Genomic DNA, 24,907 nt, shown 5'->3' with positions numbered 1-24,907 from the left:
ATACAGTGGCCAGGATGACCTCAGCACTTGTGAGCAAAAGCCTATTTCCCCCAGTTTATTGTCTTGCAGGGACTGTTCATTGCTCTCAGGGTGAAATTCCCACCCTGCAGGGGTCTGCTCCCGCCACTCGCGTGGGGCACGCTCGCTTTGTCCCAGCCAGCCCAGTCCCCTTCTCTTCCTGGGGTAACCTCCCCCACCCTGTGCACCTGCCGCTCCTCTCCTCCTCCCCCACCCCATTCTCTAAACAGCTAGCTCTCTCCTCCCCCTCCACACTTCAGCTCAGATGTCACTTCCTCACAGAAGCCTCCCCTGACTTCCCAAAATAATGTACCACCCCTCACCCTAGTGACTCTGGGTCATGCCCCTCAAGTTGTCCCCTTTCAGGCATTTATCAAATCTTGAACGCTCCCCTGACTGGAGAATGTAGGATTCGTGATGGCAGGAGTAGCATCCGTGTTCACCACCGGGGCTCCGAGACAGCAAATGTTTGTTGAATTTAAACAAACCAGACAACACCAGGAAAAGCTTCCCAGAGTGTTGTGAGAATTGTGTGCAACAGTTTGTGTGTATGTGTGTGTGTGTGTGTGTGTGAGTGAGAGAGAGAGAGAGAGAGAGAGAGAGAGAGAGCACTTGGCATGGTGCCAGGCTCCTTGTAGGCCCTCAATGCACAAAGTGTCCCGGGCTGCCTTGCAGATTGCAGAGACTGGAAATGTGTTATTCTCTTTGCCCAGAAAAAGTCTGAAGAGATGAGAGGGCAAGAAACAGAAGTTAAGTCCTCCAGACCACGTGTGAAGGCATTTATTCTCCTTTGTTTTCCTCCTTTCCTTCTTTGCAATGTGCCTATGTTTCAAAAGCCAAAGAGCACAGTACGAGATTGACAGATGCAGAGATCTGGCCCTTCTTTGTCCCTGAGCAAGTCTTCTTTGCCTCCTTCCAATTTCTGTCGAGCAGCCAGCCACCTTGGTCTGAGACGCCGACCTCTCTCCCAGCCTCCGCCTCTCCCTGCGGCACTGAGCTGCACTGGCCCCCTGGCCCTGGTCCGCTGTGTTCTTGCCCCCAGGACAGCTTTGAAGCCTGGAGCTGTCACTGCCTGTTTGTTTGTACTGAGGCACCACATATGGTAACAGATCATGAATAAGAAACAGGTACCCGATTGCGGAGCAATGGTCTCCCGCAGGCACTGACCCCTGCCAGCAGCCGTCTGCAATCCCCAGGCAGCCCACCTTCTGGAGAGGCAGCAGGGTGCAGGTGACATGCAGGGGAGGGGGGGCAGGACCTGAGCCCCTCCATGTGCTGGCAACCGCGTCTGGGTCCTGGCCCTGGCCATGCGACCAAGCCGGGAGACTTGGGTAAGTCCCTTAACTCTTCTGATTGTCAGTTTCCTCCTCTGTAAAGTGGGTATAATAATAATTCCTGATGGATACCCAGGATTTATATTTTTGATGAAGGTCACTTTCATTACAGGTTTCATTTTGTTTTATTTATTTGGTTGTTCAAAAAATATTTACTGACTGCCTACCCTGCGCCAGATACCACACTGGGTGTGGCGTATACAGTTGTCAAAGGAGAATGAGCCTTCATTTTAGTATAGGAAAAGGACACGCATCAAGTGACTCCATGGTGAAACATTCAGTTGCAGTGGTGACAAGAGCCATAAAGTCTACAAAGGACAGATCTTCAGGGCAAGGACAGCCTGTAATTGGGGAATTAGACCTCGAGCGTCCCATGAGGAAGTGATCCTTGAGCTGACTTCTGAGGAGGTAGAGGTGTGAATTAAGAGAGGCAGGAAGAATGTTCTGGAGAAAGGGAACAACTTGGACAAAACCCTGAGTCAGAAGGCAGCTCAGGGGCCATGATGGTCTGCGAGGAATGCAGCGCCTCCGGAATCGGAAAGGAGGTGGAAGGACTCCGCAAGGACCAGATCTGTGGGCGCCCTGTGGGCTGAGGTTCAGAGGGATTGTGTTTTCATCCTGAGAGCAATGGGAAGTGGTTGCCGGCTTCATCAGGGTTTCCCGAGATCCGGTTGGATGCTCTGCAGAGTTCACTCTGGAAGCGGCTTGGAGAACAGACTGGAAGGGCTTGAGGGGAAGCAGGGGCCAGGAGGCTATGGCAGCCACTCTGGAGGGGGCTGAGGGTGACTTGGCGGGGGAGGGGTGAAGCAGAGCTGGAGAGAACATCCAGTAGCTGAGTGCACGGCAGGATGGATGGGGTAGCCATTGACCAGGGGGAACAGGAATTACTGTCCCTGCTCTGGAGAGAAGAGAATCAAGACTCAGAAGGGGAACTGGTCCCCCCAAATGGCAAGTGATAGGACCAGGCTCCTGACTCAGGGGTATTGTCCCCAGGGGACCAGTGTCAGGGATCATTATGTAGGTGAGCACTGAGTGCCTCTTCCCTGAGCCTCATGCTGCCCAAGGCGATGAGGGCGGCCTCGGGGCTGACCGGTCCTGTCCTCAGCCAGAGCACATCGGTGCCAGCAGTGGTCAGGAGGGGCCCAAGCTCGAGGGCCGGACCTGGTGGAGATGAAAGCTCTGATGCACACAGACCTGGTGCAAATCCTGCCTTTGCTCCCTTTCAGCCAGGAGCCCCCACGGCCCTGCCAGTAGCTTTCTGGCGTCTAACCGGAACCGCAAGCCCTTATAAGCCAGGCTGGGCTCACTGAGGTTGCCAATATCCCTTTCCCGACACTGAGCTGCCCTGTCTCTCCAAGGATGTCCTTGTGGGTTGCGGGGCAGACTGTCAGGGTGGTGAGCTCCAGCGATCTCCCTGCAGCGGGACATCAGGGCAGAGACGGCGCGAGTGGTCTGCTCAGTAGGGAGGATGATTTTATCATTGCCGTGGTTCTAACTTTCCGCTGCGCCGTGATAAAACAGACTGATTGTAGTCTCTTTGAGGGTTTTTAAGCTCTCTGCAGACAATGCAACTTTCTCGCTGGACTCGGAGCAGACGGCTTCCACCACCCCCACCCCTCAACGCCCCTCCAAGCTTCCTCCCGGCTCTGCCCAATGTCAGGGGCCCCCACCCCACTGCCACCTTCTCTGGGGAAGAGGGGGGCAGCTTGGGTGATGCAGTCATGTTCATTCGTTCACTTATTCAACAAATATTTATGAAGCCCTGCTGTGTGTCCGGATCAGCATTCAATGCTGTAAATACAGGTGTGTTAGACCTGACACTGCCCTTGAGTGATGCTCATATAATCCATGCCCTCGCTCACTTATTCAGCCTACATGGTATTAGTTGAGCACCTACTGTATGCCGGGCTCTGCACCGGGTGTGGGACAGGGCAGCCCCTTGGTCGGGCAATCTATCTGGGATGGTTAGGCTTTCTCAAGGAGCTGATGCTTTGAAGATAGCTAGATGAAAACATGAAGGACACCTTTTCAATGGAGGGATTAACACGGGTTATACCTCAGAGGTTTGAAACAACCCGAGGTGAGAAGAACTGCGAGTAGTTCTATGTGGCCGGGGAAGGGTCCATGGTGGGGTACTGGGCCAGAGCTGGGCCAGAGAGAGGGCAGGGGCAATATCATAAAAGGTCTTGAATGCTAAGAAGGGAACTTTTTACTGAAAGCCATAGGAGGCATCGAAAAGGGTTAGGCCGGGTTGAGAAAGGGGTGGTGAGTAGAGACAAGCATCATCAGGTATTACAAAGATCTGGTGGCAGCACGGGGATAAGCGGTGAGGAGGCTGGAACCGAGGCTGGGGGTGGACATGAGGCCTGTGCTCAGAAGACATCGAGTAGCTGAAATCTCCAAGAGGCAGTTTATCGCTTAGACATTACCAGAGAAAGCTGCTAACCAAATCACTCCAGACCCCACGACTTACAACCACCATTTATTCTGGATCAGCTAAGAGTCGGCTGATCTTGGCTGGGCTCGACTGGGGCGTTCTGGTCCTGCTCTGTCTGTCGCTCATCCTCCCCCTGGGGCCAGGGCACCAATCTGGGCATGTTCCTGGCACGGCAATGAGGGCAGAGGCACAAGAGAGCAAGCCCGATCAGGTGGGCACCTTCCAAGCCTTTAGTTACATCATCCCCCTCAACAGCCCATTGGTTAACCAGTCGGTGGGCCCGAAGCCAAGGTGAAGGGCGGGACTACAGCCACCTTTTTAGAGGAAAAGCTTCCAAATCACATGGCACAGAACATAGATGCAGGAGCAGCAATAAACTGGAATGATTTCACTATTTCCTGCAGCAGATGAGGGGCTGGGAGAGGAGGTAAAGAAAGGAAGGGTGGGGGTCACGAGTGTTGCCAAGAATGTGGCAGAAGTCAGCCCACTGCCTCCAAAGCTGGGACCTGGTGCCCCTTGCACCCCACAGCTAGACACAGCTGCGTCTAGCCCCTTCCGGAATGAAGCCTGATGCAGGGCTCCTCTCTGATGCACCCTGTGCGCAGCCTGGCCACCCGTCCCAGGGTGTTCTGGGAAAGAGCCCTTCTGCAGACCTTCCCTGATCTGTCGGCCATGCTCCCACGTCACCAGAGGACTAGCTTTCCCGTCTCACGCAGACTGTGTTGATTACACACTCTGGAAGCCTGTTTTCCTCTGTGTGGGCAGAAACCGTCTCACGGCAGCTACCAATCCTGCAAACAGAGGGCTGGGTGGGAAAAGAGGGGTGTGTGTGTGTGTGTGTGTGTGTGGACGGGAGGAGGCTACTGCTCTGTCCCCACTGGGACACCACGTCCGCTCTACACATGCCTCCTCCTCTCTTGCCGCCCCTCCAGACCATCCCCCTGATTTCTCCAACTGCACAAGAAACAGGAAGGAGATTTAATCCCCCCTGAGGGCAACCCCACACCCCAGCTGACCCAACTGGGTGACTTAGGGGACGTCATCTCTCCTTTCTGCATCTGACTTTTCACACCTATGAAACGGTAACGTTGGCCTAGGGGACACTTAATGCTTATTTGGCCACTCGTGTGATGTTCAGTGCCATACTATCTTAAGTGCTTTGCAAATACTAACTCATTTAATTATCAGGATGACACTTCAAGTATCCCCATGTTACAGAGGGGACACAAGGCACAGAGAGGTTAAGTGATCTCCCTAAGGACACACAGCCAGGGAATAGGAGAGTCAGGGTTTGAACCCAGGTAGTTAGTACCAGAGTGCACCTTTAACCCCCTCATTACACTGCCTGTTGCTTTCCTCTCCTCTCTGACTTTCTAGAAGTCCAGAGGACTGGCCTCTTGGGGTCATGCTAGTCCCATGCCTTTATTACCTTCTGAGTGCCTTTGGCGGGTTGAATTGAGTCCCCTAAAATGATACGTTCAAGTGCTAGCCTCTGATATGTGAACGTGACCTTCTTGGGGACCAGATATAATCAGGTTGAGATGTAATCTGGTGAGATGAGAAAGGTCCCTATTCAGCGGCAAGGGACTTTGGAAGAGAAAGGAGGGGGAGTTTGGACACGAACACACCAAGACACAGAGATACGCAGGAAAGGGCTGTGTGAGACGGAAGCACAGACAGAAGCCACACATCTGGAAGCGGAGGAAGGCAGAGAACGGCCTGGAGCCACAGGGGTGCAGACAACAGGGAAGGCTTCTACCCTGTGCCTTCAGAGGCAGCAAGGCCCTGCAGACACTTGACTTTGGACGTCTAGCCTCCAGAACAGTGACAGAATAAATCTCTTCTTTTAAGCCTCTCCGTTTGTGGTCATCTGTCACAGCAGCCCTGGGAACCGAAGACACTGAGTAAGGAAATCCTGGGGCTTGGAGCAGAAGCTTTGGACCCACCTCCGAGCCGGCAGGCTTCTCGACCCATCCAGTTCTTGTCTCTGATGCTCCGTCTCCGGCCACCTCATGTTTCTCCTTACAGCCTTATTGCCACGCACCCAGGCTGACCTTGAATCCCACAGAATTTGGGTCCTAAAATGCAAACTCGGGGCATGGGATGGTTGAGTAGGAATGGCGACTCTGGAAATGGCCTGGATGGGGGGCAGAGATCTTGAACTTCATGGGGCTGAGAACTGGGCTTTGGGGAAGACTTGGCATTCTAAATGGCTGTGTCCCATAAGCCCCAGTCCATTACCTGTAGGTGACTCCAGGTGCCAGGTGACAGTGCCCCGGCAGCCTCCGTCTCCTACCCCTCCAGAGCACGGCTGAGTCTGCCTGCCCCATGGGTGATTCATGGAGACGTTCAATAAGATAGCACAGGGGAACGGCTCGGTTGTGAGCCCTTGTGCCACTTCCCACTTGGCCAGGTTCCTGGAATCTGCGTCTCGCCCCTCAGCACCCTCTCCAAGCACTGGACCCAAAGCCTGGCTCACTAGGTGAGTGTAAGTACTGAACTCAACTCCGCTGTGTATCTGGGTTCGTTCTCCAAAGGCAAAGGCAGCACGCTGTTTCCCAAAACATCATCTTCTCCTGTCTTCTGTGCTGTGACACCCCAGCAGGCATGCAGGAGCAATCCAGGCTAAACAATAAAGTTGGAGAAGTTCTGCTCCGGGTAGTTCCCTCCCCTCTTTACCCCTCCGCTCAGTCTGCCCAGCACACCCTCCCAGATCCTTCCCTCTGGACTTCCCCAAAATTCTCTTTCTGGGGCCTCCCTTTCAGCAGGCTGATGCCTGCAATGATGGCAAAGACCTGGGGTTTCAGGTAGATACTTAATGAAAGTCTGGGGGGGCAGTTCAGGCTCCAGAGAATCCTAAGATGTGACTCTAATGGTGGAACCATCTGCTTCTTTCACACCTTCTTTACACCTTCTTTACCACACTGCATCTGGCCACTGCCCCCTCCCACGCCTCAGACTCCACCCTCCTGAGGCAGAGAGACCGGAAAAACGATAGGTCTTCTGCCCTGGATGTAGCCCTGATACATGGTGAAGAATGGAGAGATGGAGAGATGGAGTCAGACAGACCTAGACTTGAATTTTGGCTCTTCCACTTGCTGTGTGGCCTTAGGCAAGTCACTTTACCTCTCTGGGCTTGTTTTTGAAATGAGGAACATAGCATCCCCCTCCCAGTGTTTGGCACAGAGCAGGTGAGCATGCCCTCCTTCCGGGCCTTGTGTGCAATGCTGCTTGAAAAGGCCAACGAGGTGTAATGGAAAGTTCCCAGGTGCCAGAATCTGACGGTGTGAGCTTGAATCCACGTGTCCTTGGACAGGTCACTCCACTTCTCCAAAGCAGTTTCTCTGGTCACCCTGGGATCAAGCCCCTCTTCTCATGTTGTCATAAGGACCACTCGAAATGTGCAAGCATAGGATTGTCAGCTCCGTTCTGTACCCCTAAGGCGTACCTTCTCAGCTCCTTAACTCCAGACCCCAAGTTAGGTTTCACAGACCCACTTGGCAAGGCCTCTTGGCTTCCAGATCTACCTGTCCTTGATCACAACAAGCCTCTGGCTCTCTGGGTGGCCCAGCTTTGTACTCCAGAGGCCAGACCTCCAGTCAGATGCCTCCTTGAGCTGCACCTAAAAGCCTAGCAATTTCCCTTGTGGCTTTGGCTTGATTGAGGGCAGGAGGTGATGACTTGGGACTCTAAGATGGGACAGGCAGATACCTTGCCTGTGGCCCATGACCACAGTCACCAGAGCCGTCTGCTTGGGGCGTCGTGGCCCTGGGGGGAAGTGGACCTACAGCTCCTATCATCTGGCACTGGAATGGACTTGCTGGAGGACAAGGAGGTATAGAGGGAGCCAGCTGCACTCTGGTCCCAGGAAGAGGGGCTCCAAGTCAATGGCAGGCCCAGCACAGGGCCCAGTGGTCCAGAGGCAGCCCCATTTCCCCAGGGAAGGGCTGCCCACAAACCTATTATCACGGGCCAGGCCCTCCCCATCAGTCCCAGCAGGAATTAGCTGAGACTGCTAAGTGGCATCCTGCTTCCTCCAGCGCTCCACAGAAGGGGGAGGGGCAGGCAGGGGGGAGCAGCACCAGAGGCGCAGGGGGTGATTGTCATGGTTACGCTCTGACAAAACAAATGGCTCTCTGCTTCTTGCAGGCCACCTAAACAGCTGTAGCCGGGATGTGGGCATCCATCAGGCCAGCTGCCAGGGCGGCAGGCGCTGGGCTTGGGCACCGTAGCCCAGCCCTGGGTACCCCCTCCAGCAGCTCGGGGTGCCGGGAGGCAGCCTCTGGGGCTGCGGAGCAGGAGGGTATTTGCCCAGTCACATGTTGCTTCTGGGGCAGGTAAAGGCTGGTCCAGCTTGTGGGAGGATGAGGGGCCGTCCTGTGTGCGTGCGCGTGAGGGTGTGTCCGTGATGGGCTCAGGTGTCTCTGTGTGCCAGTGGCTATGGGAGTGCGTGTTGTGTGTGTGCATCAGGATGTGCACATCGTGTGTTTGCACTAGGGGAGGGGGTCAGAGGAAGATGGGGCTCGGGATGCTCCAGCATTAGAAGTGAGAGGTAACACTGCCACATGTTGCTGCTGGAATCCTCCCCCCTCCGTTTCTCTCTCCCTCTCTCTCTCATGCTCTCGCTCTCCCTCTCTCTCTCTCATTCTCTAGCTCTCCCTCTCTCCCTCCCTCCCTCCCTCTCTCTCTCCCCACTCCCTCCCCCTCTCTCCCTCTCTCTGGAGCTCTCGGTCTATTTCTCTCTTTTCTCTGTGTGTGATTCTCTCCGCATCTCCCCTCCCTGTGCCTCTCTCCCCTCCGTCTCTGCCTCCCTCCCCCCCCAAACCCATCCCAGCCACCTGTTTCCACCATCTCCGGGTCCCCATCATCTCTTGTCTGTCCTCCGGAGCCCTGGGGCTGCCAGGAGCTCTGCAGGCTGTCCATCCCTGGCTCGTGCCTGCTGCCCTCCAGGTGCCCGGCGTGTGACTGTCCTCAAAGCCACTGACCAAGTGCGGCGTGTGCCCCCCCTGCTCCTGCCAGGTAAGTTGGGCTCCAGGACGGAGAAGGGGTCCTCCAGCGGGGGGGGGGGTGCAGGGGGGGAATTGGTCCCAAGTACAGTGGTGGTGTTTGCTAACACGTCAAAGCCCCACTAGAAGCCCAGTCATTACGTCTCCTGCAGCCCCAAAGGTTCAGTCCGACGAGACGCTCCCTCGGCGGCTCCCTCCGCACCACACAGCAGAGGAAGAGTAGGTTTGGCCGAGTCTCGAGTCTCGAGTCTCGAGTCTCGAGTCTCGGTGGGGAGGAGGCCGGAACCTTGCTGTCCTCTCCCCCATCCAAAAGCAACAGGCATCTTCCTGTCTCTGTTCTTACTCCTCTTTCTTTGTCTTTTTCTTTCTTTCTTTCTTTCTTTCTTTCTTTCTTTCTTTCTTTCTTTCTTTCTTTCTTTCTTTCTTTCTTTCTTCCTTCCTTCCTTCCTTCCTTCCTTCCTTCCTTCCTTTCTTTCTCCCTCTCTACCTCTCTCTCTCTTTCTTCCTTTCTCTCTCTCTTCTTTCTTTCCTTCTTTCTTCATTTCTCTCTTTCTCTCTTTCCTTCTTTCAAGAAGTCTTTAGAGGGGACAGAGCATTTGTTCTCTCCTCCTCTGCTGGCACAGAATCTTGTTCCCTGGGTTCATCTGTCTGAGCCCAGGTGGGTCCCAGGGCACTAGACAGATGCTCAGAGGGTGCTGGGTGATCTCCTGCCCTCCTGCAGGGTGGAGGGCAGAGAGCACAGACACTCCTTTGGCTCGCTGGGCTGGGGGGCCCTGAGCACGTGTGCATGTGGTGGGTGGGGTGTGTGTTGAGAAGTGTACAGGGCATGTGCGTGCAGCGGTGTGTCCCTGGAGGGTAGTGATGCTATGGAGTGAACTCCATAAGTTGGTGATGGGGGGGCAGGTGGTGGCACATGGACACACGTGTTCACGTGTTTAGGGGCACTTGTGTGGGATGCCCTGTGTCTGCAGGGATTTAAGAGTGTGGGGCACACGTGTGTGCACACGCACATATGCACACGTATAGGTGATTGTGGATTGAACCTGACCCAGAGGTTGCTGGGCAGGGCAATTCCCTCCTCACCCGGCCTTGGTCGGAGTCCCCTCTCCAGGCTGTGCTGTTTTCCATCCAATCCCACACAGGTGGGGATCCTGGGCCTGAGGTGAGGTGGGCAGTGCTCCTGATGGGTGGACCACAGACCTGACTGCTCTTCAGAGACAGGTCAAGGTTCCCAGCCTGGGGGGGTAGCTAACTAGGGGTCTGTGACCTCACAGAAAACAGTGTGAGAACCAAATCCAAATCCAGGCCCGACTAAGCTCTCAGAAGGGAGACTGGCCATTGGCCACTGGTCGGCAGCCCGGTGGTATGGGCCGGTGGTAAAGTCTTCCTGGCCCAGAGGGAAGAAGTGACACTGTGCCTGGTGTCCCTCACTGCACGCCATTCTGGGTGGGCCCCCTGGCCTCTTCTTCATGGACAAATGACCTCCTGGCCAAACTTTCTGCCTACATGGCCTCGGTAACCAAAGGCCAAGCCAACCTAGATTTCCCATGTTCTCACCAGCACCCCAGCCCAGCCAGACTTGAGAGGGGCTTGGGCAATGCCATGCGGAGGATCATCATAAACAAGTCAGCGGACCCCCTTGCAGTCACTGGGAACAGCTCAGTGGGCTCAGTGAATGAAGTATGGCTCTAGGTCACCAGGGATGAACAAATCCTGTCCTCTCACCTAACCTCCTTTAAGAGAATGTGACCACTGGGCACTCCCTCATGAAAACTCTAACCAGTGCTCTGGGGTGGCAGGGAGGAGGGCGCTCACCCAGCAGCATGGCTGATGCAGGAAGGCCTCTGGGAGAGGGGGTTGGGATCAGGGGTGCTCAGTGTGGGGCTAAGAAGACTTCCTGGAGGAAGCAGTGTTGGGGTGAGGACTTGGATAAAGCAGCAGGGGGGAGATGTAGCTATATGGATGGACAGAGAGGAGCGCAGGAGGTTTTATATGAGCTGGAGATATGAGTACAGGTTGGAAGGGACAGGCGGTCTTGGTCGATGGGTAGGTCTGTTGGGATGAATAGACAGGCTTGGGTGGAAAGAGGGAAAAGCATGGCCGTCATGCAAGCACTGGATGTCTACCTTATGCCAGGTTCTGTGCTGAGCATCGGGCTCCTGGCCTCAAGGAGCTTGTGGTCTCCAGTGGGGAGACTGACATTAATCAACCAGCCATGATTGTGTAAAATAGTGCCCAGGAGAGGAGCACTTGAACTTGAGGCCTCCTTGAGCTTGCCAAGAGCAGAATGCAAGGGGGGGGTTCTCTGGGCCTGAGAGGTGCAGACGGGACCCGGCTGCAGAGACACCCTTGTGGGTCAGCTGCTCACACGCTGGAGTGGGACAGGGGTCAACCACTTTGGGACAGAGCAGAGAAGGCCTGAGGTGGACCCTTGAGGAATGTTTGCCTTCATGCCCAGTTTCTTGCCTCATGGAAGGATGAGTCTGCAAAAGAGACAGAGAAGGGGCAGCCAGAGGCAGGGACTGGTACCTCGCGTCTTCCCCGCCTTGTGTTTTCCCCTTGCCAGAGTCCTTACCCCTAGTATTTTATTTAGTCCCCATTTTACACTGACAAAACTGAGTCTTGGAGAGCTCCAAGTGCTAGGTTTGTCACCTAACAAACGCAGAGCCATTTCACCAGAAATGAAGCAAGGGATGGTGCTGAGCACATGCCACCTGCCTGTTGCCAGGGCAGAAGTAGAATGAGAAGGGCCTCTTTGCCTCCTCTTGAAAGAGATGCTGGGACCGCCATTGAAGAGGGGGGATTACAGAAGGATGTGGCCGAGGGGCTCAGGGGAGGGAGCCTCACAGCCAACTAAGGGGATTAGACAAGGCTTCAAGCAGGAGGTGGGACTCAAAAGGGCCCAGAGGACAAGGACGTTTAGAAACTGGTAGATGGGATAATGGCACTCTGGGTGAAGTGTATAAACAAAGGCATGGGATTAGGTTCACAGAGGTCTGGGGAGGAGCCAATGTGCTGCTTTCCCAGCACCATAGAGTAAGAGGTGGGGAGTAACGTAGGGTCAGGCAGCAGACCTGGGTAGGGTAGGGGACCATCAGGGAGGCCGAGTTTGACCTCAAGGAGTCGGGCTTCAGCCAAAGCTATTGGCAATCCTGGAGCAGGAAAGAGCTGGCCAGATGGGGACCCCAGGAAGACAAATTGACGAACCTGAGGAGATAAAATTTCACCTCTTGAATCCTCACTGGAATCGGGGGGATCGCAGTCCCCAGTTTAAAACCCTTTGCTAGATGATGTGCTTTGAATGTCCTTGAGTCCCAGGGGGTCTTAATACAAAGCTCTTCTCCCTCTTCCTATAACCATACTGGGAGTCGCACAACTGGGCCCAGGACTAGAAGTGGTTCCTTCTACGGGTGCCACTCTGGAGACAGAGAAGGATGCAAGGTGAGGACAGGCAGCTGGAGTGGATGATCCCAACACACTGAGAAAGGAGTCGCTGGTGAGAGCGGCTGGAGGGCAGGAGGTGGGTCCACCTGGTTGGCCTTGTATGCCCTGTTCCTTGTTCAGATCCCATACAGGGGTCTGAGTCATCATTATCTGAGACCTTACAGATGTGAGGCTGTAGGTTTAAAAAAGAGCACCCTAATAGAAGACCATTAATGAAATGACCACTTAAAAAGTAGTCTGTGCCTGAACATCTCTCCTTCCTCAATGCCAGCATCCATCCCTGCTCATCACTCAATGTCGGTGTCCATCAGGTTCTTTTTGGGTTTGGGGTGATGTCAGTAACTGAACATACAATGCCAAAGGATTGCAGAGTGAAATTCAGGTCTTAGGAAGGTTGTAGGATTTAATGAACCAACCAAAAAGGACCTAGGAGAGCTCTTTTCATCTCACAGACAAATGAGAACCCAGCAGAGGTAGACCAGAAAACAGCAGAAGGGAAAATGGGCAACAATGAGTTCATGGAAATTGAAGGATCGCTTGGTGATGGAGAAATGTGAAACAAAAAAATGTCATATCATGCTAGCATATGATTTTGTACAAAAAATTTATCTCCCCCAGCCCAATCAAAACTTAATTTGTCCTTCATTCATTGGAAGGTTTAACACACGGCTGTAATTATCATCTTATTTTAATCCAATATAAGATTCAATTTTCATACTTTTAGTTTTACCTTTCAAAATAAGATCCCAGTTGAAAACTCTTTTTCACTCACTATTTCATACGAAATGTTGGTCCCCATCTTAAATGGATTCACTTGGAGAGGTCTTTCTCTGGTCCAATTATGGGGCAACTATGGAGGCCATCCATTTGTCTATTCAACATTAATGAGTACCTGCTGATTGCCGGACATTCTGCTAAGCACTAGGGATACAACTGTCCACAAAATACACAAAACTCTCTGCCTTCATGGAGAGTATATTCTAGTGGACCTACTGGACAACCCCCCTCCCCCACCTCTTACTCCTTTCCTATATTGTGGTTTCTGTCTCAGGACCACCATCTTTGCACCGAGACCCAACATGTACGACTCTACTTGGCAAGTCAGATTACACTGTGCTGCAGTAAACCATTGCATTTCATTCTTGCTCCTGCTGCACATCCACTGTGGGCCATGCATAACACAGCTCATGAGTTCGAGTGTGGTCACATAACACAATCACTCTTAGGTCCAGGATAACAGAGGCTCCTTGTAGGCATATGTCCCCATGATCACAGTGGCAAAGAACAAGACACGGCCAAGTACACACCAGCTTTGAAAGCTTCCTCCTGGAAGTGACACGCCTCCCTTCCACTCAGTTCACTGGTCTTAGCAACAACACAGCCATACCTTCTAGAAGACAGCTTCTAGAAGTGCCCAGAGAACTGGAAAATCTGCCCACAGTGTGAAGATCACACGTGGGCTTCTTCAAGAGAGGAGCATCAAAGCCTTTATGAGAATGCAAACAGAAAATGGGGGGAAGTGGAAGAGTTATCTTGGGCAGACTCCCTTCAGGCATCTTGGCCCCCAACTCTGGCCACTGAGTACCTCGTGGCCAGTGGAGTCATCTTCTGCCCCGTTGAAGCCCCGCCCCCGAAGCAGGTGGAGAGTCTTCATAGCGTCTCAGCAGCTCTGGCTGCTTTAACAAGGACACCCTAGAATGGGTAGCTCGAATGGCAATTTGCCTCTCATGGTTCTGGAGGCCAGAAGTCTGAGATCAGGATGCCAGCATGGCTGGCTTCTCGGTGAGGGCCCTCATCCTGGTTTACGGAGAGCTGGGCTGCATCCTCACATGGTGGGGAGCGAGAGAGAGAGAGAGTTCTGGCTTTTTCCCCTTTTAATATAATTCCATCCTGGGGTTCTATCTTCATGGCGTCATCCACATCTAATTGCCTTCCAAATACCATCACATTGGGGATTAGGGCTTTGGATTTGTGGGGACACAGACCTTGAGCCCATAGCATAGAGAAAACTCTGCCATAGGAGCTCCAATTCTCCTGTGTTACTTCCCCTCTGAGTGGGCCTCAGTCCCTGATCCTTAAAATGGGTATAATAATCTTTATTTTGCCCCAACTCACAGAGCTCCAATTTAATTCACAGATATGAATGTATATTATAAATCACTTCCTATAAAGCACAATGCTCCTTACTCATACTCTTAAGGCACAGCGGTAGATTTGAAAGGGTAAATTGGCCAGAGACTAGAATGCCCTCAGTACTGTAAACTCCACCATTTTCTTTAAAAAAAATTTTTTTAATGTTTATTATTTATTTCTGAGAGACAGAATGAGAGCAGGGGAAGGGCAGAGAGAGATGCAGACACAGAATCAGAAGCAGGCTCCAGGCTCTGAGCTGTCAGCACAGAGCCCAATGCAGGGCTCGAAAGCACAAACCGTGAGATCATGACCTGAGCCGAAGTCGGATGCTGAATCGACTGAGCCACCCAGGCACCCCAAAACCTTAAAAAATGTTTTAATGTTTATTTATTTTTGAGAGGAGAGAGAGAGAGAGAGAGCATAAGTGGGGAAGGGGCAGAGAGAGAGGAGACACAGAATCCGAAGCAGCTCCAGGCTCTGAGCTGCAGCACAAAGCCTGACCAGGGGCTAGAACCCACAAACCATGAGATCATGACCTGAGCCGAAGTCAGATGCTCATCTGACTGAGCTACCCAGGCGCCCCTGTCATTTTCAATTATTTGAACCTTGAAGGGTTTTCTAAGAGATTCCTCAAGAGCCTGTCAGGAGGCCCACCCTGACCAGGTTTGCCCCTCACCCCATCTCCCCACCCCCCCACAGGCCAAAGCTCCCCACTCACCTTCAAGAGCTCAGCCAACATACATACCCGTGCAGACACAGGAAGCACTTACTCCGGGCCAGGCACTGGGCTCAGTGTCTCACACACATTGCTTCACTGCCTCGTGACTGCACTCAAAGGCGGGCCTGCTACTGTGCCCTTTTTACAGATCAGAAAACTGAGGCTCAGAGAATGAAGAAACCTGCTCTTGTCCCTCGGAGGTCAGAGTCTGGCTTTGAACCTAACTGCTGGGACTCTAGAGCCTGAGCTCTTGACCTTCAGGCCCCTGACCAGGGAGACTCTGCTACTGGCCTTCTCTCTCTACCTTCTCATCCCTAGTTGGTTTAGTCTCTGTCGCTGACAAACCCTCGTTGTACCTTGCACCCTGAAAGGGCTTTTCCTTTGCCTCTGAGCACAGGGATATTGTTAGTATGGACTCTGGGATGGCAAAGTGAGAGATTCAGATGCAACAGAAAGAGGTTGCCAGACTTCCGGTCCCAGACCTCTTACTTACTAGCTGTGACCTTGGGCCAGTTTCTTAACCTCCCTTGTGTTCACCTAGCTCATCTGCAGGAAAAAAAAAAAAAAAAAGAAAGAAAGAAAAGCGCTACAGGCTCATGAGGAATCAGTGTGCTAATCCACATAAACTGCTTAGCGCAGTGCCTGATTCAGGGACAGTTTGTTATAAGTGTCTGGAGCCTCTAAATCCTATCTCCTTAAGCCTGGGCGGCAGTGGGGACTCTGTGTCCTGGACCCGGCTCCTTCCACCACCTCCCCCTTCTCTCCGAATCTTCCTCTGGCTCCTCTCCACCCGGAGCCCTCCCAGGAAAACGGACACTGCACACCTCTTCCAGAGTTTCTCCTGCACTGCCCCACCCCCACCCCAGGACCCATTTGGAGGCCTCTCTGTGCGTCCGTCCCCTGTGCCGTTTGCCTCTTAGCTCAGATGACTTCCCAGGGGGAGCTGCCTCAACTGTGCCCACTCTGTAGGAGGAGAGCATGATGTGGATCCGAAGCCTGGGGGGAAAGAGCCCCAGAAGGGCGGGGGCCAGTGCCCCACCTCGTGCTGAGGATGGCAGCCTCTGTAACAGCAAGGAGGCTCTCAGACACACTCCCTGGGCCATGGCACCGGGCACTAGGAGGCCGCAGAGCGACACAGTTAACAACCCACACTCTAGAGCCAGACGGCTTGGGTTCAAATCTGAACTTGCACCACTAACGTGCTGTGTGAACTTGAGGTGTCCTTAGCCTCTCTGGGCCTTGGTTTCCCCTGCTGTAAAGAGCCCAAATCCCAGCTCCCACCTACCACTTATGAGAGCATCACTTGGGCAAAGGATGTATATAGACACTCTGGGCCTCAGTTTCATCATCTGCAAAATGGGGATAACAGTCATGCCTACTTCGTAGGGTCATCCTGAGGGTTCCCTGAGCTAATGCGTGAAAAGCATTTTGAATAACGCCTGGTGGATATTAATTGCTCCATATTTACTAGCTGTTATTATTTTTAAAGACCTTTTTCAACCACCGTTCTATGTGCTGGGGAATATGACAAGGAACAAGACAGCCTCAGTCCCTACTTCAGGGACAAGCGGGGCAAAGACAGACACTAAGCCACAACCCACCCATCTTTGCATCCCACTAGGGGTACTTTGTCTGGGCCCCAACTGATGGACGCCGACAGTGTGTGACAGCAGGGTCTCGGTCCAGGGGCCATATGGAGCAGTTGACAGAGCTGGCACTCGGGCCTGGGGACCTTGTCTCGGCCCACACAGCCTCCTTCTGCCATCTGAGGGGACAGCATGAGTGCGGGGTAGCCTTGCAGCACGACACCAACTGGCTCAGGTCCTCCAAGGAAATTACACCCATGAATATATTCTTCAGGCAACGCCCAGGCTGGGTGCTGCAGAAAAGGGGACTCCTGGGGTGGCTGGGTGGCAGGTCTGGGGTCTGTCGATGACCATGACCACCATGGGGAAATGCCAAACACACAGGTGCCCAGATGCAGTCTGAGTTTGTGGGAGAAATCCCAGAGAGGAGCAGCCCTGGGGTGAGCCCTCTACGTGCGGCGTCTGACTTGTAATCTTTGCTACAGCCCTGGGAGAGAAAGCGCCACTTTACACGCCCATTACACAGAGGGTGATACTGAGTTTCTGAGAGAAAGAATTGGGAAGGAAGAGGAAAGGCAGGTTCCAGAAACTGGAAGTAGCTTCCTAGTCTGTCATTCCACCACTTAGAAGTGTTTGGGGGAGTGACGCCTGGGTGGCTCAGTCGGTTAAGCGTCCAACTTCAGCTCAGGTCATGATCTCATGGTTTGCGGGTTTGAGCCCCACGCCGAGCTCTGTGCTGACAGCTCAGAGCCTGGAGCCTGCTTCAGATTCTGTGTCTCCCTCTCTCTCTGCCCCTCCCCCATTCATGCTCTGTTTCTCTCTGTCTTAATAATAATTTAAAATAACTTTAAAAAATAAAAGGAAGTGTTTAGGGGGGCACGGTACCCAAGGGTGCCTCTCCAGTCTCCTAGGAGCCCCCAGTGCCAGACAGCAGTTCTAGAAGGGAAATGACTGGGGCTTGGATTCTAAAACAGTCTTTTCCTGGCACTGTCATTCTGTGAGCTCCTTAGCAACAGGGAGGCATAGGCAAGGCCAAAGTCACCACCATTTAGTTAGTACTTTTCATGGGCCGCAGGGATGCTGGCCACTCAGCGCAGGGAGCTTACCTTGAACATGAGGCCCTGGAAAGATGGGCAGACACTGCATTTGTGTCAACGGAGTCCAAATATCCCAGCGATGGGGTGACTTATGTCTGAATGGCCCTCATGGGCAGAGACTCCAGTGGCGGGGCCTCCTTGGGCCCCCAGGAAAGGGGCTTCTGGCACCTGCTGTGTTCACACCTTGACCCTAATGGTGTACAACAGAGACTTTCCAGAAACCCGGCAGCCCTCATGGAGGGCTTGGGGGACACGCAGCTTCCGATCTGGCTTGTCTATTTCTCCCTACTGCAGCAGGGCCCAGACGCGGCCTCTTAGCAGAAAGCCTCCACAGCCGTGGGTGGCTTGGGCTTCAGCCACATGCAGGGCTGACTGTCCTGGACATCCAGACTGGCAGGACTCCAGGTCTCCTGGCAGGGCACACACAGGGAGCACGGAGAGGCCTAGGCACCCTCTGTCCTGATCATCCCCGACTCTCCACCCCAAAAGGAGACTACGGCTGGCTCTGGAATGGAATCTTGCAGGCTGTGGGTTGAAATAGAGGGATTTCTCTCACTGCTAGCTGCTTTAAAAGAACCCGTCACCAAAACCTATTCCCACTCCTCATTACACTCTATCCTATTTACTCATTCATTCACTAGCTCGCTCACTCATTCATTCACTGGGTAACTAGAGCACATGCCTTTCATCCATTTAGGCCATCGCAGAGCACCGACTATGGGCCAGACGGTGGGGGAGACAGTCCTTGCCTCTGGCGCCAGGAGCTGACCGCCTCCTGGCTGGGGTGGGAGGGAGACAGGACACAAGTCCTCAGGGCAGAGTCCTTGTCCGTGTGCCCGCCTCTGTGGCCCAGGCCCAGCACCGCGCTGGTGCGTGGGAGGCACACCCTCTGCATCTGCTGAGTGGACAACACACGGCCTAGGAGAGAGCAGGCATGCCGGACTATGCTGGTGGGGGCCGTCGTGATGCCAAGAAGGCTTCGTGGAGGGGGTGTCATTTGAGCTGGGCCTTAAAGACTGGGTGACAGCTCCTCTGGGGGACAGGGTTGGGGCAGGGATGGCCTTCCTGGCAGAATCAGCAGAACCAGACGGAAGGGGGAAGCAGGAAAATTCAGACTTGTTTAGAGGCACAGCAAGTGGTCTGGAACTTGGGGTTGATGGGGCAGGGGTGGGGGTTCAGGAGCGTGGATGTGGGCCCAAGTGTAGAGAAGGAGACCAGAATGTGAGAACCCCACAATTCTAGAAGCTTGGGACAATCAGCGGGCCCGAGAACCCATTGACTCTGCCCCAGCCTGGAAGGGAATGCTGGCGCTCGTCTGTGTGTGGGTCCTTGGAGGACAGGCTCCCAGCAGGAGCAGGAAAGCATGGGTTTCCCAGACAGCTTGGTGACAGGCAGAAGGATGAGGACCCCCAGCCCAAGGTGAGTGGGCAGGGTGCCAAGGCTGGAGCTGCTTGGGGGGTTCACAGTCTGCATCTGGCCCAGGCCTGGCTGAGACCACTGAGCTGAGGGGCCCCGACTCCGTGGACACAAACTGGGGGCACCTGGCTCGGGGGAAGGGGAGAGGTCTCCACAACGGCTTTCCAGGTGGAGAAAGAAGGCCTACCGTGCTGTCTCCGGGACATAAAAGGAACTAGGGAAGAGAAGGGACGGTACATTCTGGCTCCAAGGTCAGAGCCAGAGGCGGGTGTTGGGCAGGGACCCAGGGATCTTCCCAGCTGTGCGAGCCTGGTGCTTGTGTAAGGTCACCCAGCCCAGGAAGGGGCCCTTGCAGGGAGGATTTATGGGGAAAGACCTGGAGGAGAAGCCTCCAACCGCCTCAGGACCTGCCAGCTCCCTGCCCACCCACTCACAGACATTGTCTCCTTTATCCGCCCAGTTTCTAAGGAGGTGGGTGCCATATGGTCCCATTTTATAGATGCAAAAGCTAAGGCACAAAGAGGTTAAGTAACCAGCTCAAGGTCACACAGTATGTAAGTGGCAGAGCCCAGCTGAGTAACTGGCCCCAGGCCACCAGGGAGTGGCCGTCTAGGACTCTAACCCAGGCAGTGCTCTAGATCCTAGGACCCAGCTGCTACCCCACAAGCTAGCTTCCCCCCACTCTCCAATCCCTTTCTGGCAGGCGAGCAGGAGGCCCTTCTCCTTGACCCCGGGACCCTGATGCAGGCATTCTCCAGCCTGTCATGATGACGGCGGACAAGCAGGGCCCCGAACTCTTTTCTCCCAGCTCCTTCCCCTGCACATGCCCCCACATCACATGTAAACCAAGTCACACCACCTGCTGCGGGTTCTCGATGGCCTGGTTGTGTTCTCAGCCTAGAACACTGCACGCCAGGTGATTCCAGCACAACTGGTCCCAGACCACAGCCTCCCCGGAGGCATCTTCTGGGGCCGGTGGCTGGGGTGGGGGGGTTGGGGGGGGCTGGTGTGCAGGGGCCGGCAGAGCTCGGTGCTCAGGAGACCAGCAGCAGCTTGAGAGGCATTGCAGCCAGGGGAAGCCCGGTGTCCCAAAGCCCAGTTCGCCAGGCTCCTGGGGCTCCCTCCCCCTCCCCCTCCCTTCCTGGCCAGCCTCTCCTGTGCCCAGCATGGACTGGGAAGCAGCTGGCGGAAGGATGCTTGACCACCCACCCAGCCTGACAGCTGACCAGTCTTCCAGGCTTCCCGTCTACACCTCATTCTCCCCACCCATAAAGTGAGGGTGGGTGTGAGCCTGAGCAAAGATTACAAAGCACCAAAACCCAGCAGACGCCCCTTTAAGAGGCCCCCCTCTGAACTGAGCCTTGTGCAGGAAGCCAGGACACAAGCAAAGAAGGAGATGTGCCCACTGTTCAGACAACGTTTGGGGTTCACAAGCAGTTCTGATGTGTCCAAATGAGATGTGTACCAGACAAGTGCTCAGAGGCCATGGAGCCCCTGAGGAGGGCATGTCTGATGGGCTGGGGTGTCAGGGAGGGGGGCTTCAGACAGGAGGTGACAGTGAAACAGGGCCTTGAACGCTGAACAGGACTTTGAAAGGCAGAGAAGAAGGCAACCGTATTCCAGGAAAAGGCCCAAGGGTGAGAACGAGCCTGGCCTGTTCAGGGCCCAGGGAGAAGGATGGTGGCTTTGGGACAAGGTGATGGAGAACTTGGCAAGAGGTGACACTGGACAGAGATGGGGACCCAACGGGGAAGAGCCCTGGGTGCCAGGCTGAGAGTTTACCCTGCCCCATCAGACAAGAGCAACGGAGAGCCACGAAGCCCCGGGGAAAGGAAGGGGGGGAGGTGCGTGTGTATGTGCGCGCGCGCATGCGTACCCGAAGTGACCGAGTGAACTGGAAGAGAGGGTAGAGATGGTCCAGGGCAGAATAAGGCAGCAGCAGCGCTGGCAATGAAGAGGAGAGGAAGGAAGCTGTCAAGAGAGCGCATGGGCGGAAACGGTAAAGCTCCGGGAGACGGTGAAGCAGGAGACAGCGTGGCCACGTGGCGGAGTGCGTCGGCCCCGCGGTCCTTCTGCCTGGTCCAGCTTTCAGCCCCATTACCTACTGGCTGTGTGGCCTTGGACAGTCTACCTCACCTCTCTGAGCTTGGTATCTTCATCTATAAAATGGGGATATTAAGAAAATACTGACTGCTAAAGGCTGTTGCCAAATTTTATATAAAAATCCCATAAAGTGATGTTTCATTCATTCAAAAACAAATATTTATTGAGCATCTATGCTATGCAGATGTTATTCTTTTGGTAGTGGACACAGCAATGAATGAACTGAAACAAAATCTTTGCCCTCTTAGGAGATTACACCCTGGAGAGTTGGGGAGACATGTCGAAGAAGACTATTAATAAGCAGAATACATAGTATGCCAAACGGTGATACGTGCTAAGGGGAACACTAGGACAAGAGGGCTCGGAAGGGCTGAGATTTGGTGGTTTTAGAGCAACCTATGTGGCCGCATGAGTGGTTTTGAAGATGGAGCGCTCGGGGTCAGGGAGGGGGAGGGAGCATCAAGCTCAAGGTGTGAGAGTAGAAATCACCAGCTGAGCTAGAGCGGAAGCCAAGGTTACTGGGGTGCAGGGGTCAGGGGAAAACAGTGCCATGAGATGCACACACCTACGGATGCGAAAGTCACCTGGATGACACCAAGGCTCGGGGAGCAGAGGAAGACAGGAGCCAGGTGCCAAGTGTTTGCTGAAAGAAGGGTGTGACCCTGGAATGGCAAGTCCAAAGGTGTCCACGTCTCCAACCACCACCACGGAGAAGGAGTGTTATAGGCAGAAACAAAATGGGGGTTTTGGAGCAGTAGCTGAGACCACAGAGGGCACAGTTGCACCCCTGACTCGGGGGTGACAGAGAGGAAGCACTCCTTCCTGTCTAGGGCTTCAGGGGAGGCATGTCCTTGGCCAAGGACTCAGAGAAAATTCCAGGAGAGGCCCAGAATACAGGGAGCCTGCTCGCTCCAGAGTGGTGGTTGCAGAAGGCACCGTGGTGGGCTTGGGGGATGGGAGGTGGCCAGAAGCTGGCTCAGGGACACAGACTAACAGTGTCCTCGATGGACTGATGGTCCACTCCAACATGGCGTGACCTTGGTGCCGCCAGCAAGGGTGTATTTGGGGCCTGGATATAAACACTGAGATGAAAGTCTAATGGATTTAGCATCAATATTTCTCTGAGGTGCTGCCCTTAGCGTGGTGGTCAGAAGCCATGTCTCCCTCAGCTGGGTGAATGAGGATCCCAGAAATGTTCAGCCTGGCATTATGTTTACATATTGATATACTGATTCATTTAACAAATATTTATTCACCGCCTACCATTAGTGCAAGCAGTAGTCAAGGTACTCGGGATATATCAGTGAGAAAAACAGACCCCAATCCTTGCCTTTGGGCAGGAGAAGCAGATTATAAGCAGCAAACATAGTACATAGTTTATATTACATTATATTAGGATGTTAATGGTGCATGCTATGGGAAATACAAATGAAATGCAGGGTGAGGGATTGAACGTGAAGACAGAGGAACGGGTTGCCAGTCCAAGGGTAAGCCTCCAGGAATAAGTGCCCTTTGAGCAAAGACTTAAAAGAGCGAGCCACAAGAAGGTCTAAGGCAGAGCATTCCTGGGCATGGAACAGCCATCACAAAAGAACAAAATCAGGAGTAGAGCTGGAAGGAAGTCATGTCTTCAATGGGGAGGAGGAGGCAGGTGTGGGGGGCCTGGAGACACACGGGGAGCCAGCAAGAGGGCTGTGCCACCGAGTCACACAACCGGATCACAGCTTCCAGCTCCACTGGGGATAGATTGTTGGACAAGATGGTGGCAATGGGGGAGGGACAAGAAGGGGTTGGATGGTGAATCTGTTGGCTTGCAGCTTTATTTAATATCTGTCTTTACCATTAGTTTCTATCTCAGACCTGCCTGGTCCCCCATACTCTCCCGGGCACCTGGGTGATCACTAAAGGTTAGAGTCCTTGGGAAGTGGCCATCATTCATTCATTCATTCATTTATTCATTCATTTCTCTGCATAAATATTTATTGAGCACCTAGTATGTGCCAAGTATGACACTGGGTACTTTCTATACATTATTCAATATAATCTTCACGGTGCTAGAGAGGTGCCAGCCAGTGGCCCCGCTGCTCCCCCCGGTTTTGCAGATGAGGGGGCTGGCATCCAGGGAATAAAAGGCACCCACGTGGGGAAGTGTAGCAGTCAGTTATGCACCAGGAGTCACAAGGTGTGTCTGGCTCCAGAGAGGCCTGTCTGAAGGACAGGGATCGCTGGAGATTTACAGGTTCTAGACCACTAAGAAACAGCCTTGGTGTTCAACAGTCACACAGGGAACCTCCCATGCCCTGGGTGTGTCCCATGACCTGGCAGTCATTCAAGACCCAGGTTGGGATGATGGGTCCTCCAGGCCCCCCAACTCCGTGCAGAAGCAAACACCTCTCTCCTCAGGCCACCGCGCCTTCATCTGCAGAACAGTAATGTGCCTCATAAGGTGGCTGAGGATTGAATGAAATAATGTATGTGCCCAGCAATTTCGGTGGTGGACAGATCCCGGTTGTCATTACTATTCCTGTCTCCTCCCCTGACGCCAGATTCTAAGCGCCTTTTCCCCATAATTGTAATTATTTTTTAATATAATTTATCACCACGTTTAGCTAACATACAGCATATACAGTGTGCTCTTGGCTTCGGGAGTAGATTCCACTTGTTGGGAAGAGCAGTGGCTGTGGTACGTAAGCAATGAATTGTGGGAATCTAAGCTCCTTAAGGACAGAGCTGTGTCTTATGTATCCCCAGTGGCTAATTCCAGACCTGGAATACAATAAGTGCTTATTAATGCTGGATGAATTCATGAAAAATATGCATTGCGTAGGCCCCAAAGAAGCTCAAGTTCCGTCTTCCTGAGAAGGGAAAGTATTGATGTCGTTAAAGGGTGCACTCATCCAAGCCTCCTTCCGGGGCAAGGTGCCCCGGGGATGGGCACCGGGGACTGAGTGGGAAGATGCCGTGGGCCAAACTCCACCCCAGGATAGACTGAAGCTGAAGTCCAAGTTCACCGCACATCCAGGTGCCAGTGCCCTGACGCTGCATTCCCCCGCCAGCATTCTGGCCAGGAGGGAACCCGGCTGAGGAGGAGGAGGGATGGAGTGTGGGGGGCAGCAGAGACAGCTCAGGAAATGAACTCCACCATCTTGTTCTGCCCCCTGGGGGGAGGGAGGCTTTGCTCAGGCCACCAGGACAGAGAACACCCCTGAGAGAAGGCGGCCAGGGATCCAGCGGCTCCCTCCCGGCTCCTTATCTTCCTGCTGCCGTCAGTCAGCTGCCCAGATAAGGCAGGGCTGAGAGCCGTCTGGACCGGAACCACAAGGGAGAACATAATTATAAAGACACTGCTGCCAGGCAGACAGGGTGGGAGCCCCGGAGGACCCAACAGGGACATGAGGAACGCTTGCAAGGGAAGCATTCCTTTCTTTAGGAAAAGGCAGTGCATGGACGCACGGAGCAGCCCTGCCAATAAACAGCAGCAGGAGACCAGCCCATGGATCTGGCTTTGCTTGGCTCACGCTCCACAGGGAGGAAACCCCCAAGTGAACTTGACCTCACATTTGTATCCTCCACCCTTCGACTTTGCTTGCCATTGTCACCCCACTGTTCAAGCCC

The 24,907-nt window shown here is 53.8% G+C and overlaps 1 protein-coding gene and 1 long non-coding RNA gene across 5 annotated transcripts in view; one reads left to right on the top strand and one right to left on the bottom strand.

Annotated features, from left to right (window-relative positions):
• Positions 1-3,838: 3,838 nt before the first annotated feature.
• Positions 3,839-6,433, bottom strand: LOC115298485. 3 transcript variants are annotated; one of them, XR_003911768.1, is made up of 5 exons: positions 6,031-6,433; positions 5,736-5,867; positions 4,443-4,594; positions 4,104-4,204; positions 3,839-3,953 (listed from the first exon to the last, which is right to left on the bottom strand). It is a non-coding gene; the product is annotated as an uncharacterized LOC115298485 (long non-coding RNA). The 3 variants fall into 3 exon arrangements; XR_003911766.1 differs by having other exon boundaries at positions 3,839-4,204; XR_003911767.1 differs by lacking the exons at positions 5,736-5,867; positions 6,031-6,433 and adding an exon at positions 5,219-5,432 and having other exon boundaries at positions 3,839-4,204.
• Positions 6,434-7,973: 1,540 nt separating this feature from the next.
• VWA5B1 (von Willebrand factor A domain containing 5B1) overlaps positions 7,974-24,907 on the top strand; it is a 62,952-nt gene continuing 46,018 nt past the window's right edge. Inside the window, exons 1-2 of one of the 2 annotated variants that reach the window (XM_029947327.1) lie at positions 7,974-8,126; positions 8,678-8,808. The gene's annotated coding sequence lies outside the window, so the exon portion shown is untranslated. Of the gene's footprint in view, positions 8,127-8,677; positions 8,809-19,072; positions 19,193-24,907 lie in introns of those variants that run through there. The other variant, XM_029947328.1, reaches the window with a different exon arrangement.

Source organism: Suricata suricatta, chromosome 8 (genome assembly GCF_006229205.1).
Source record: "Suricata suricatta isolate VVHF042 chromosome 8, meerkat_22Aug2017_6uvM2_HiC, whole genome shotgun sequence".
Taxonomy (NCBI): Eukaryota; Metazoa; Chordata; class Mammalia; order Carnivora; family Herpestidae; genus Suricata; species Suricata suricatta.
Note: the sequence above shows the minus strand (reverse complement) of the source record. Positions and strands in the feature narration are given on the sequence as shown.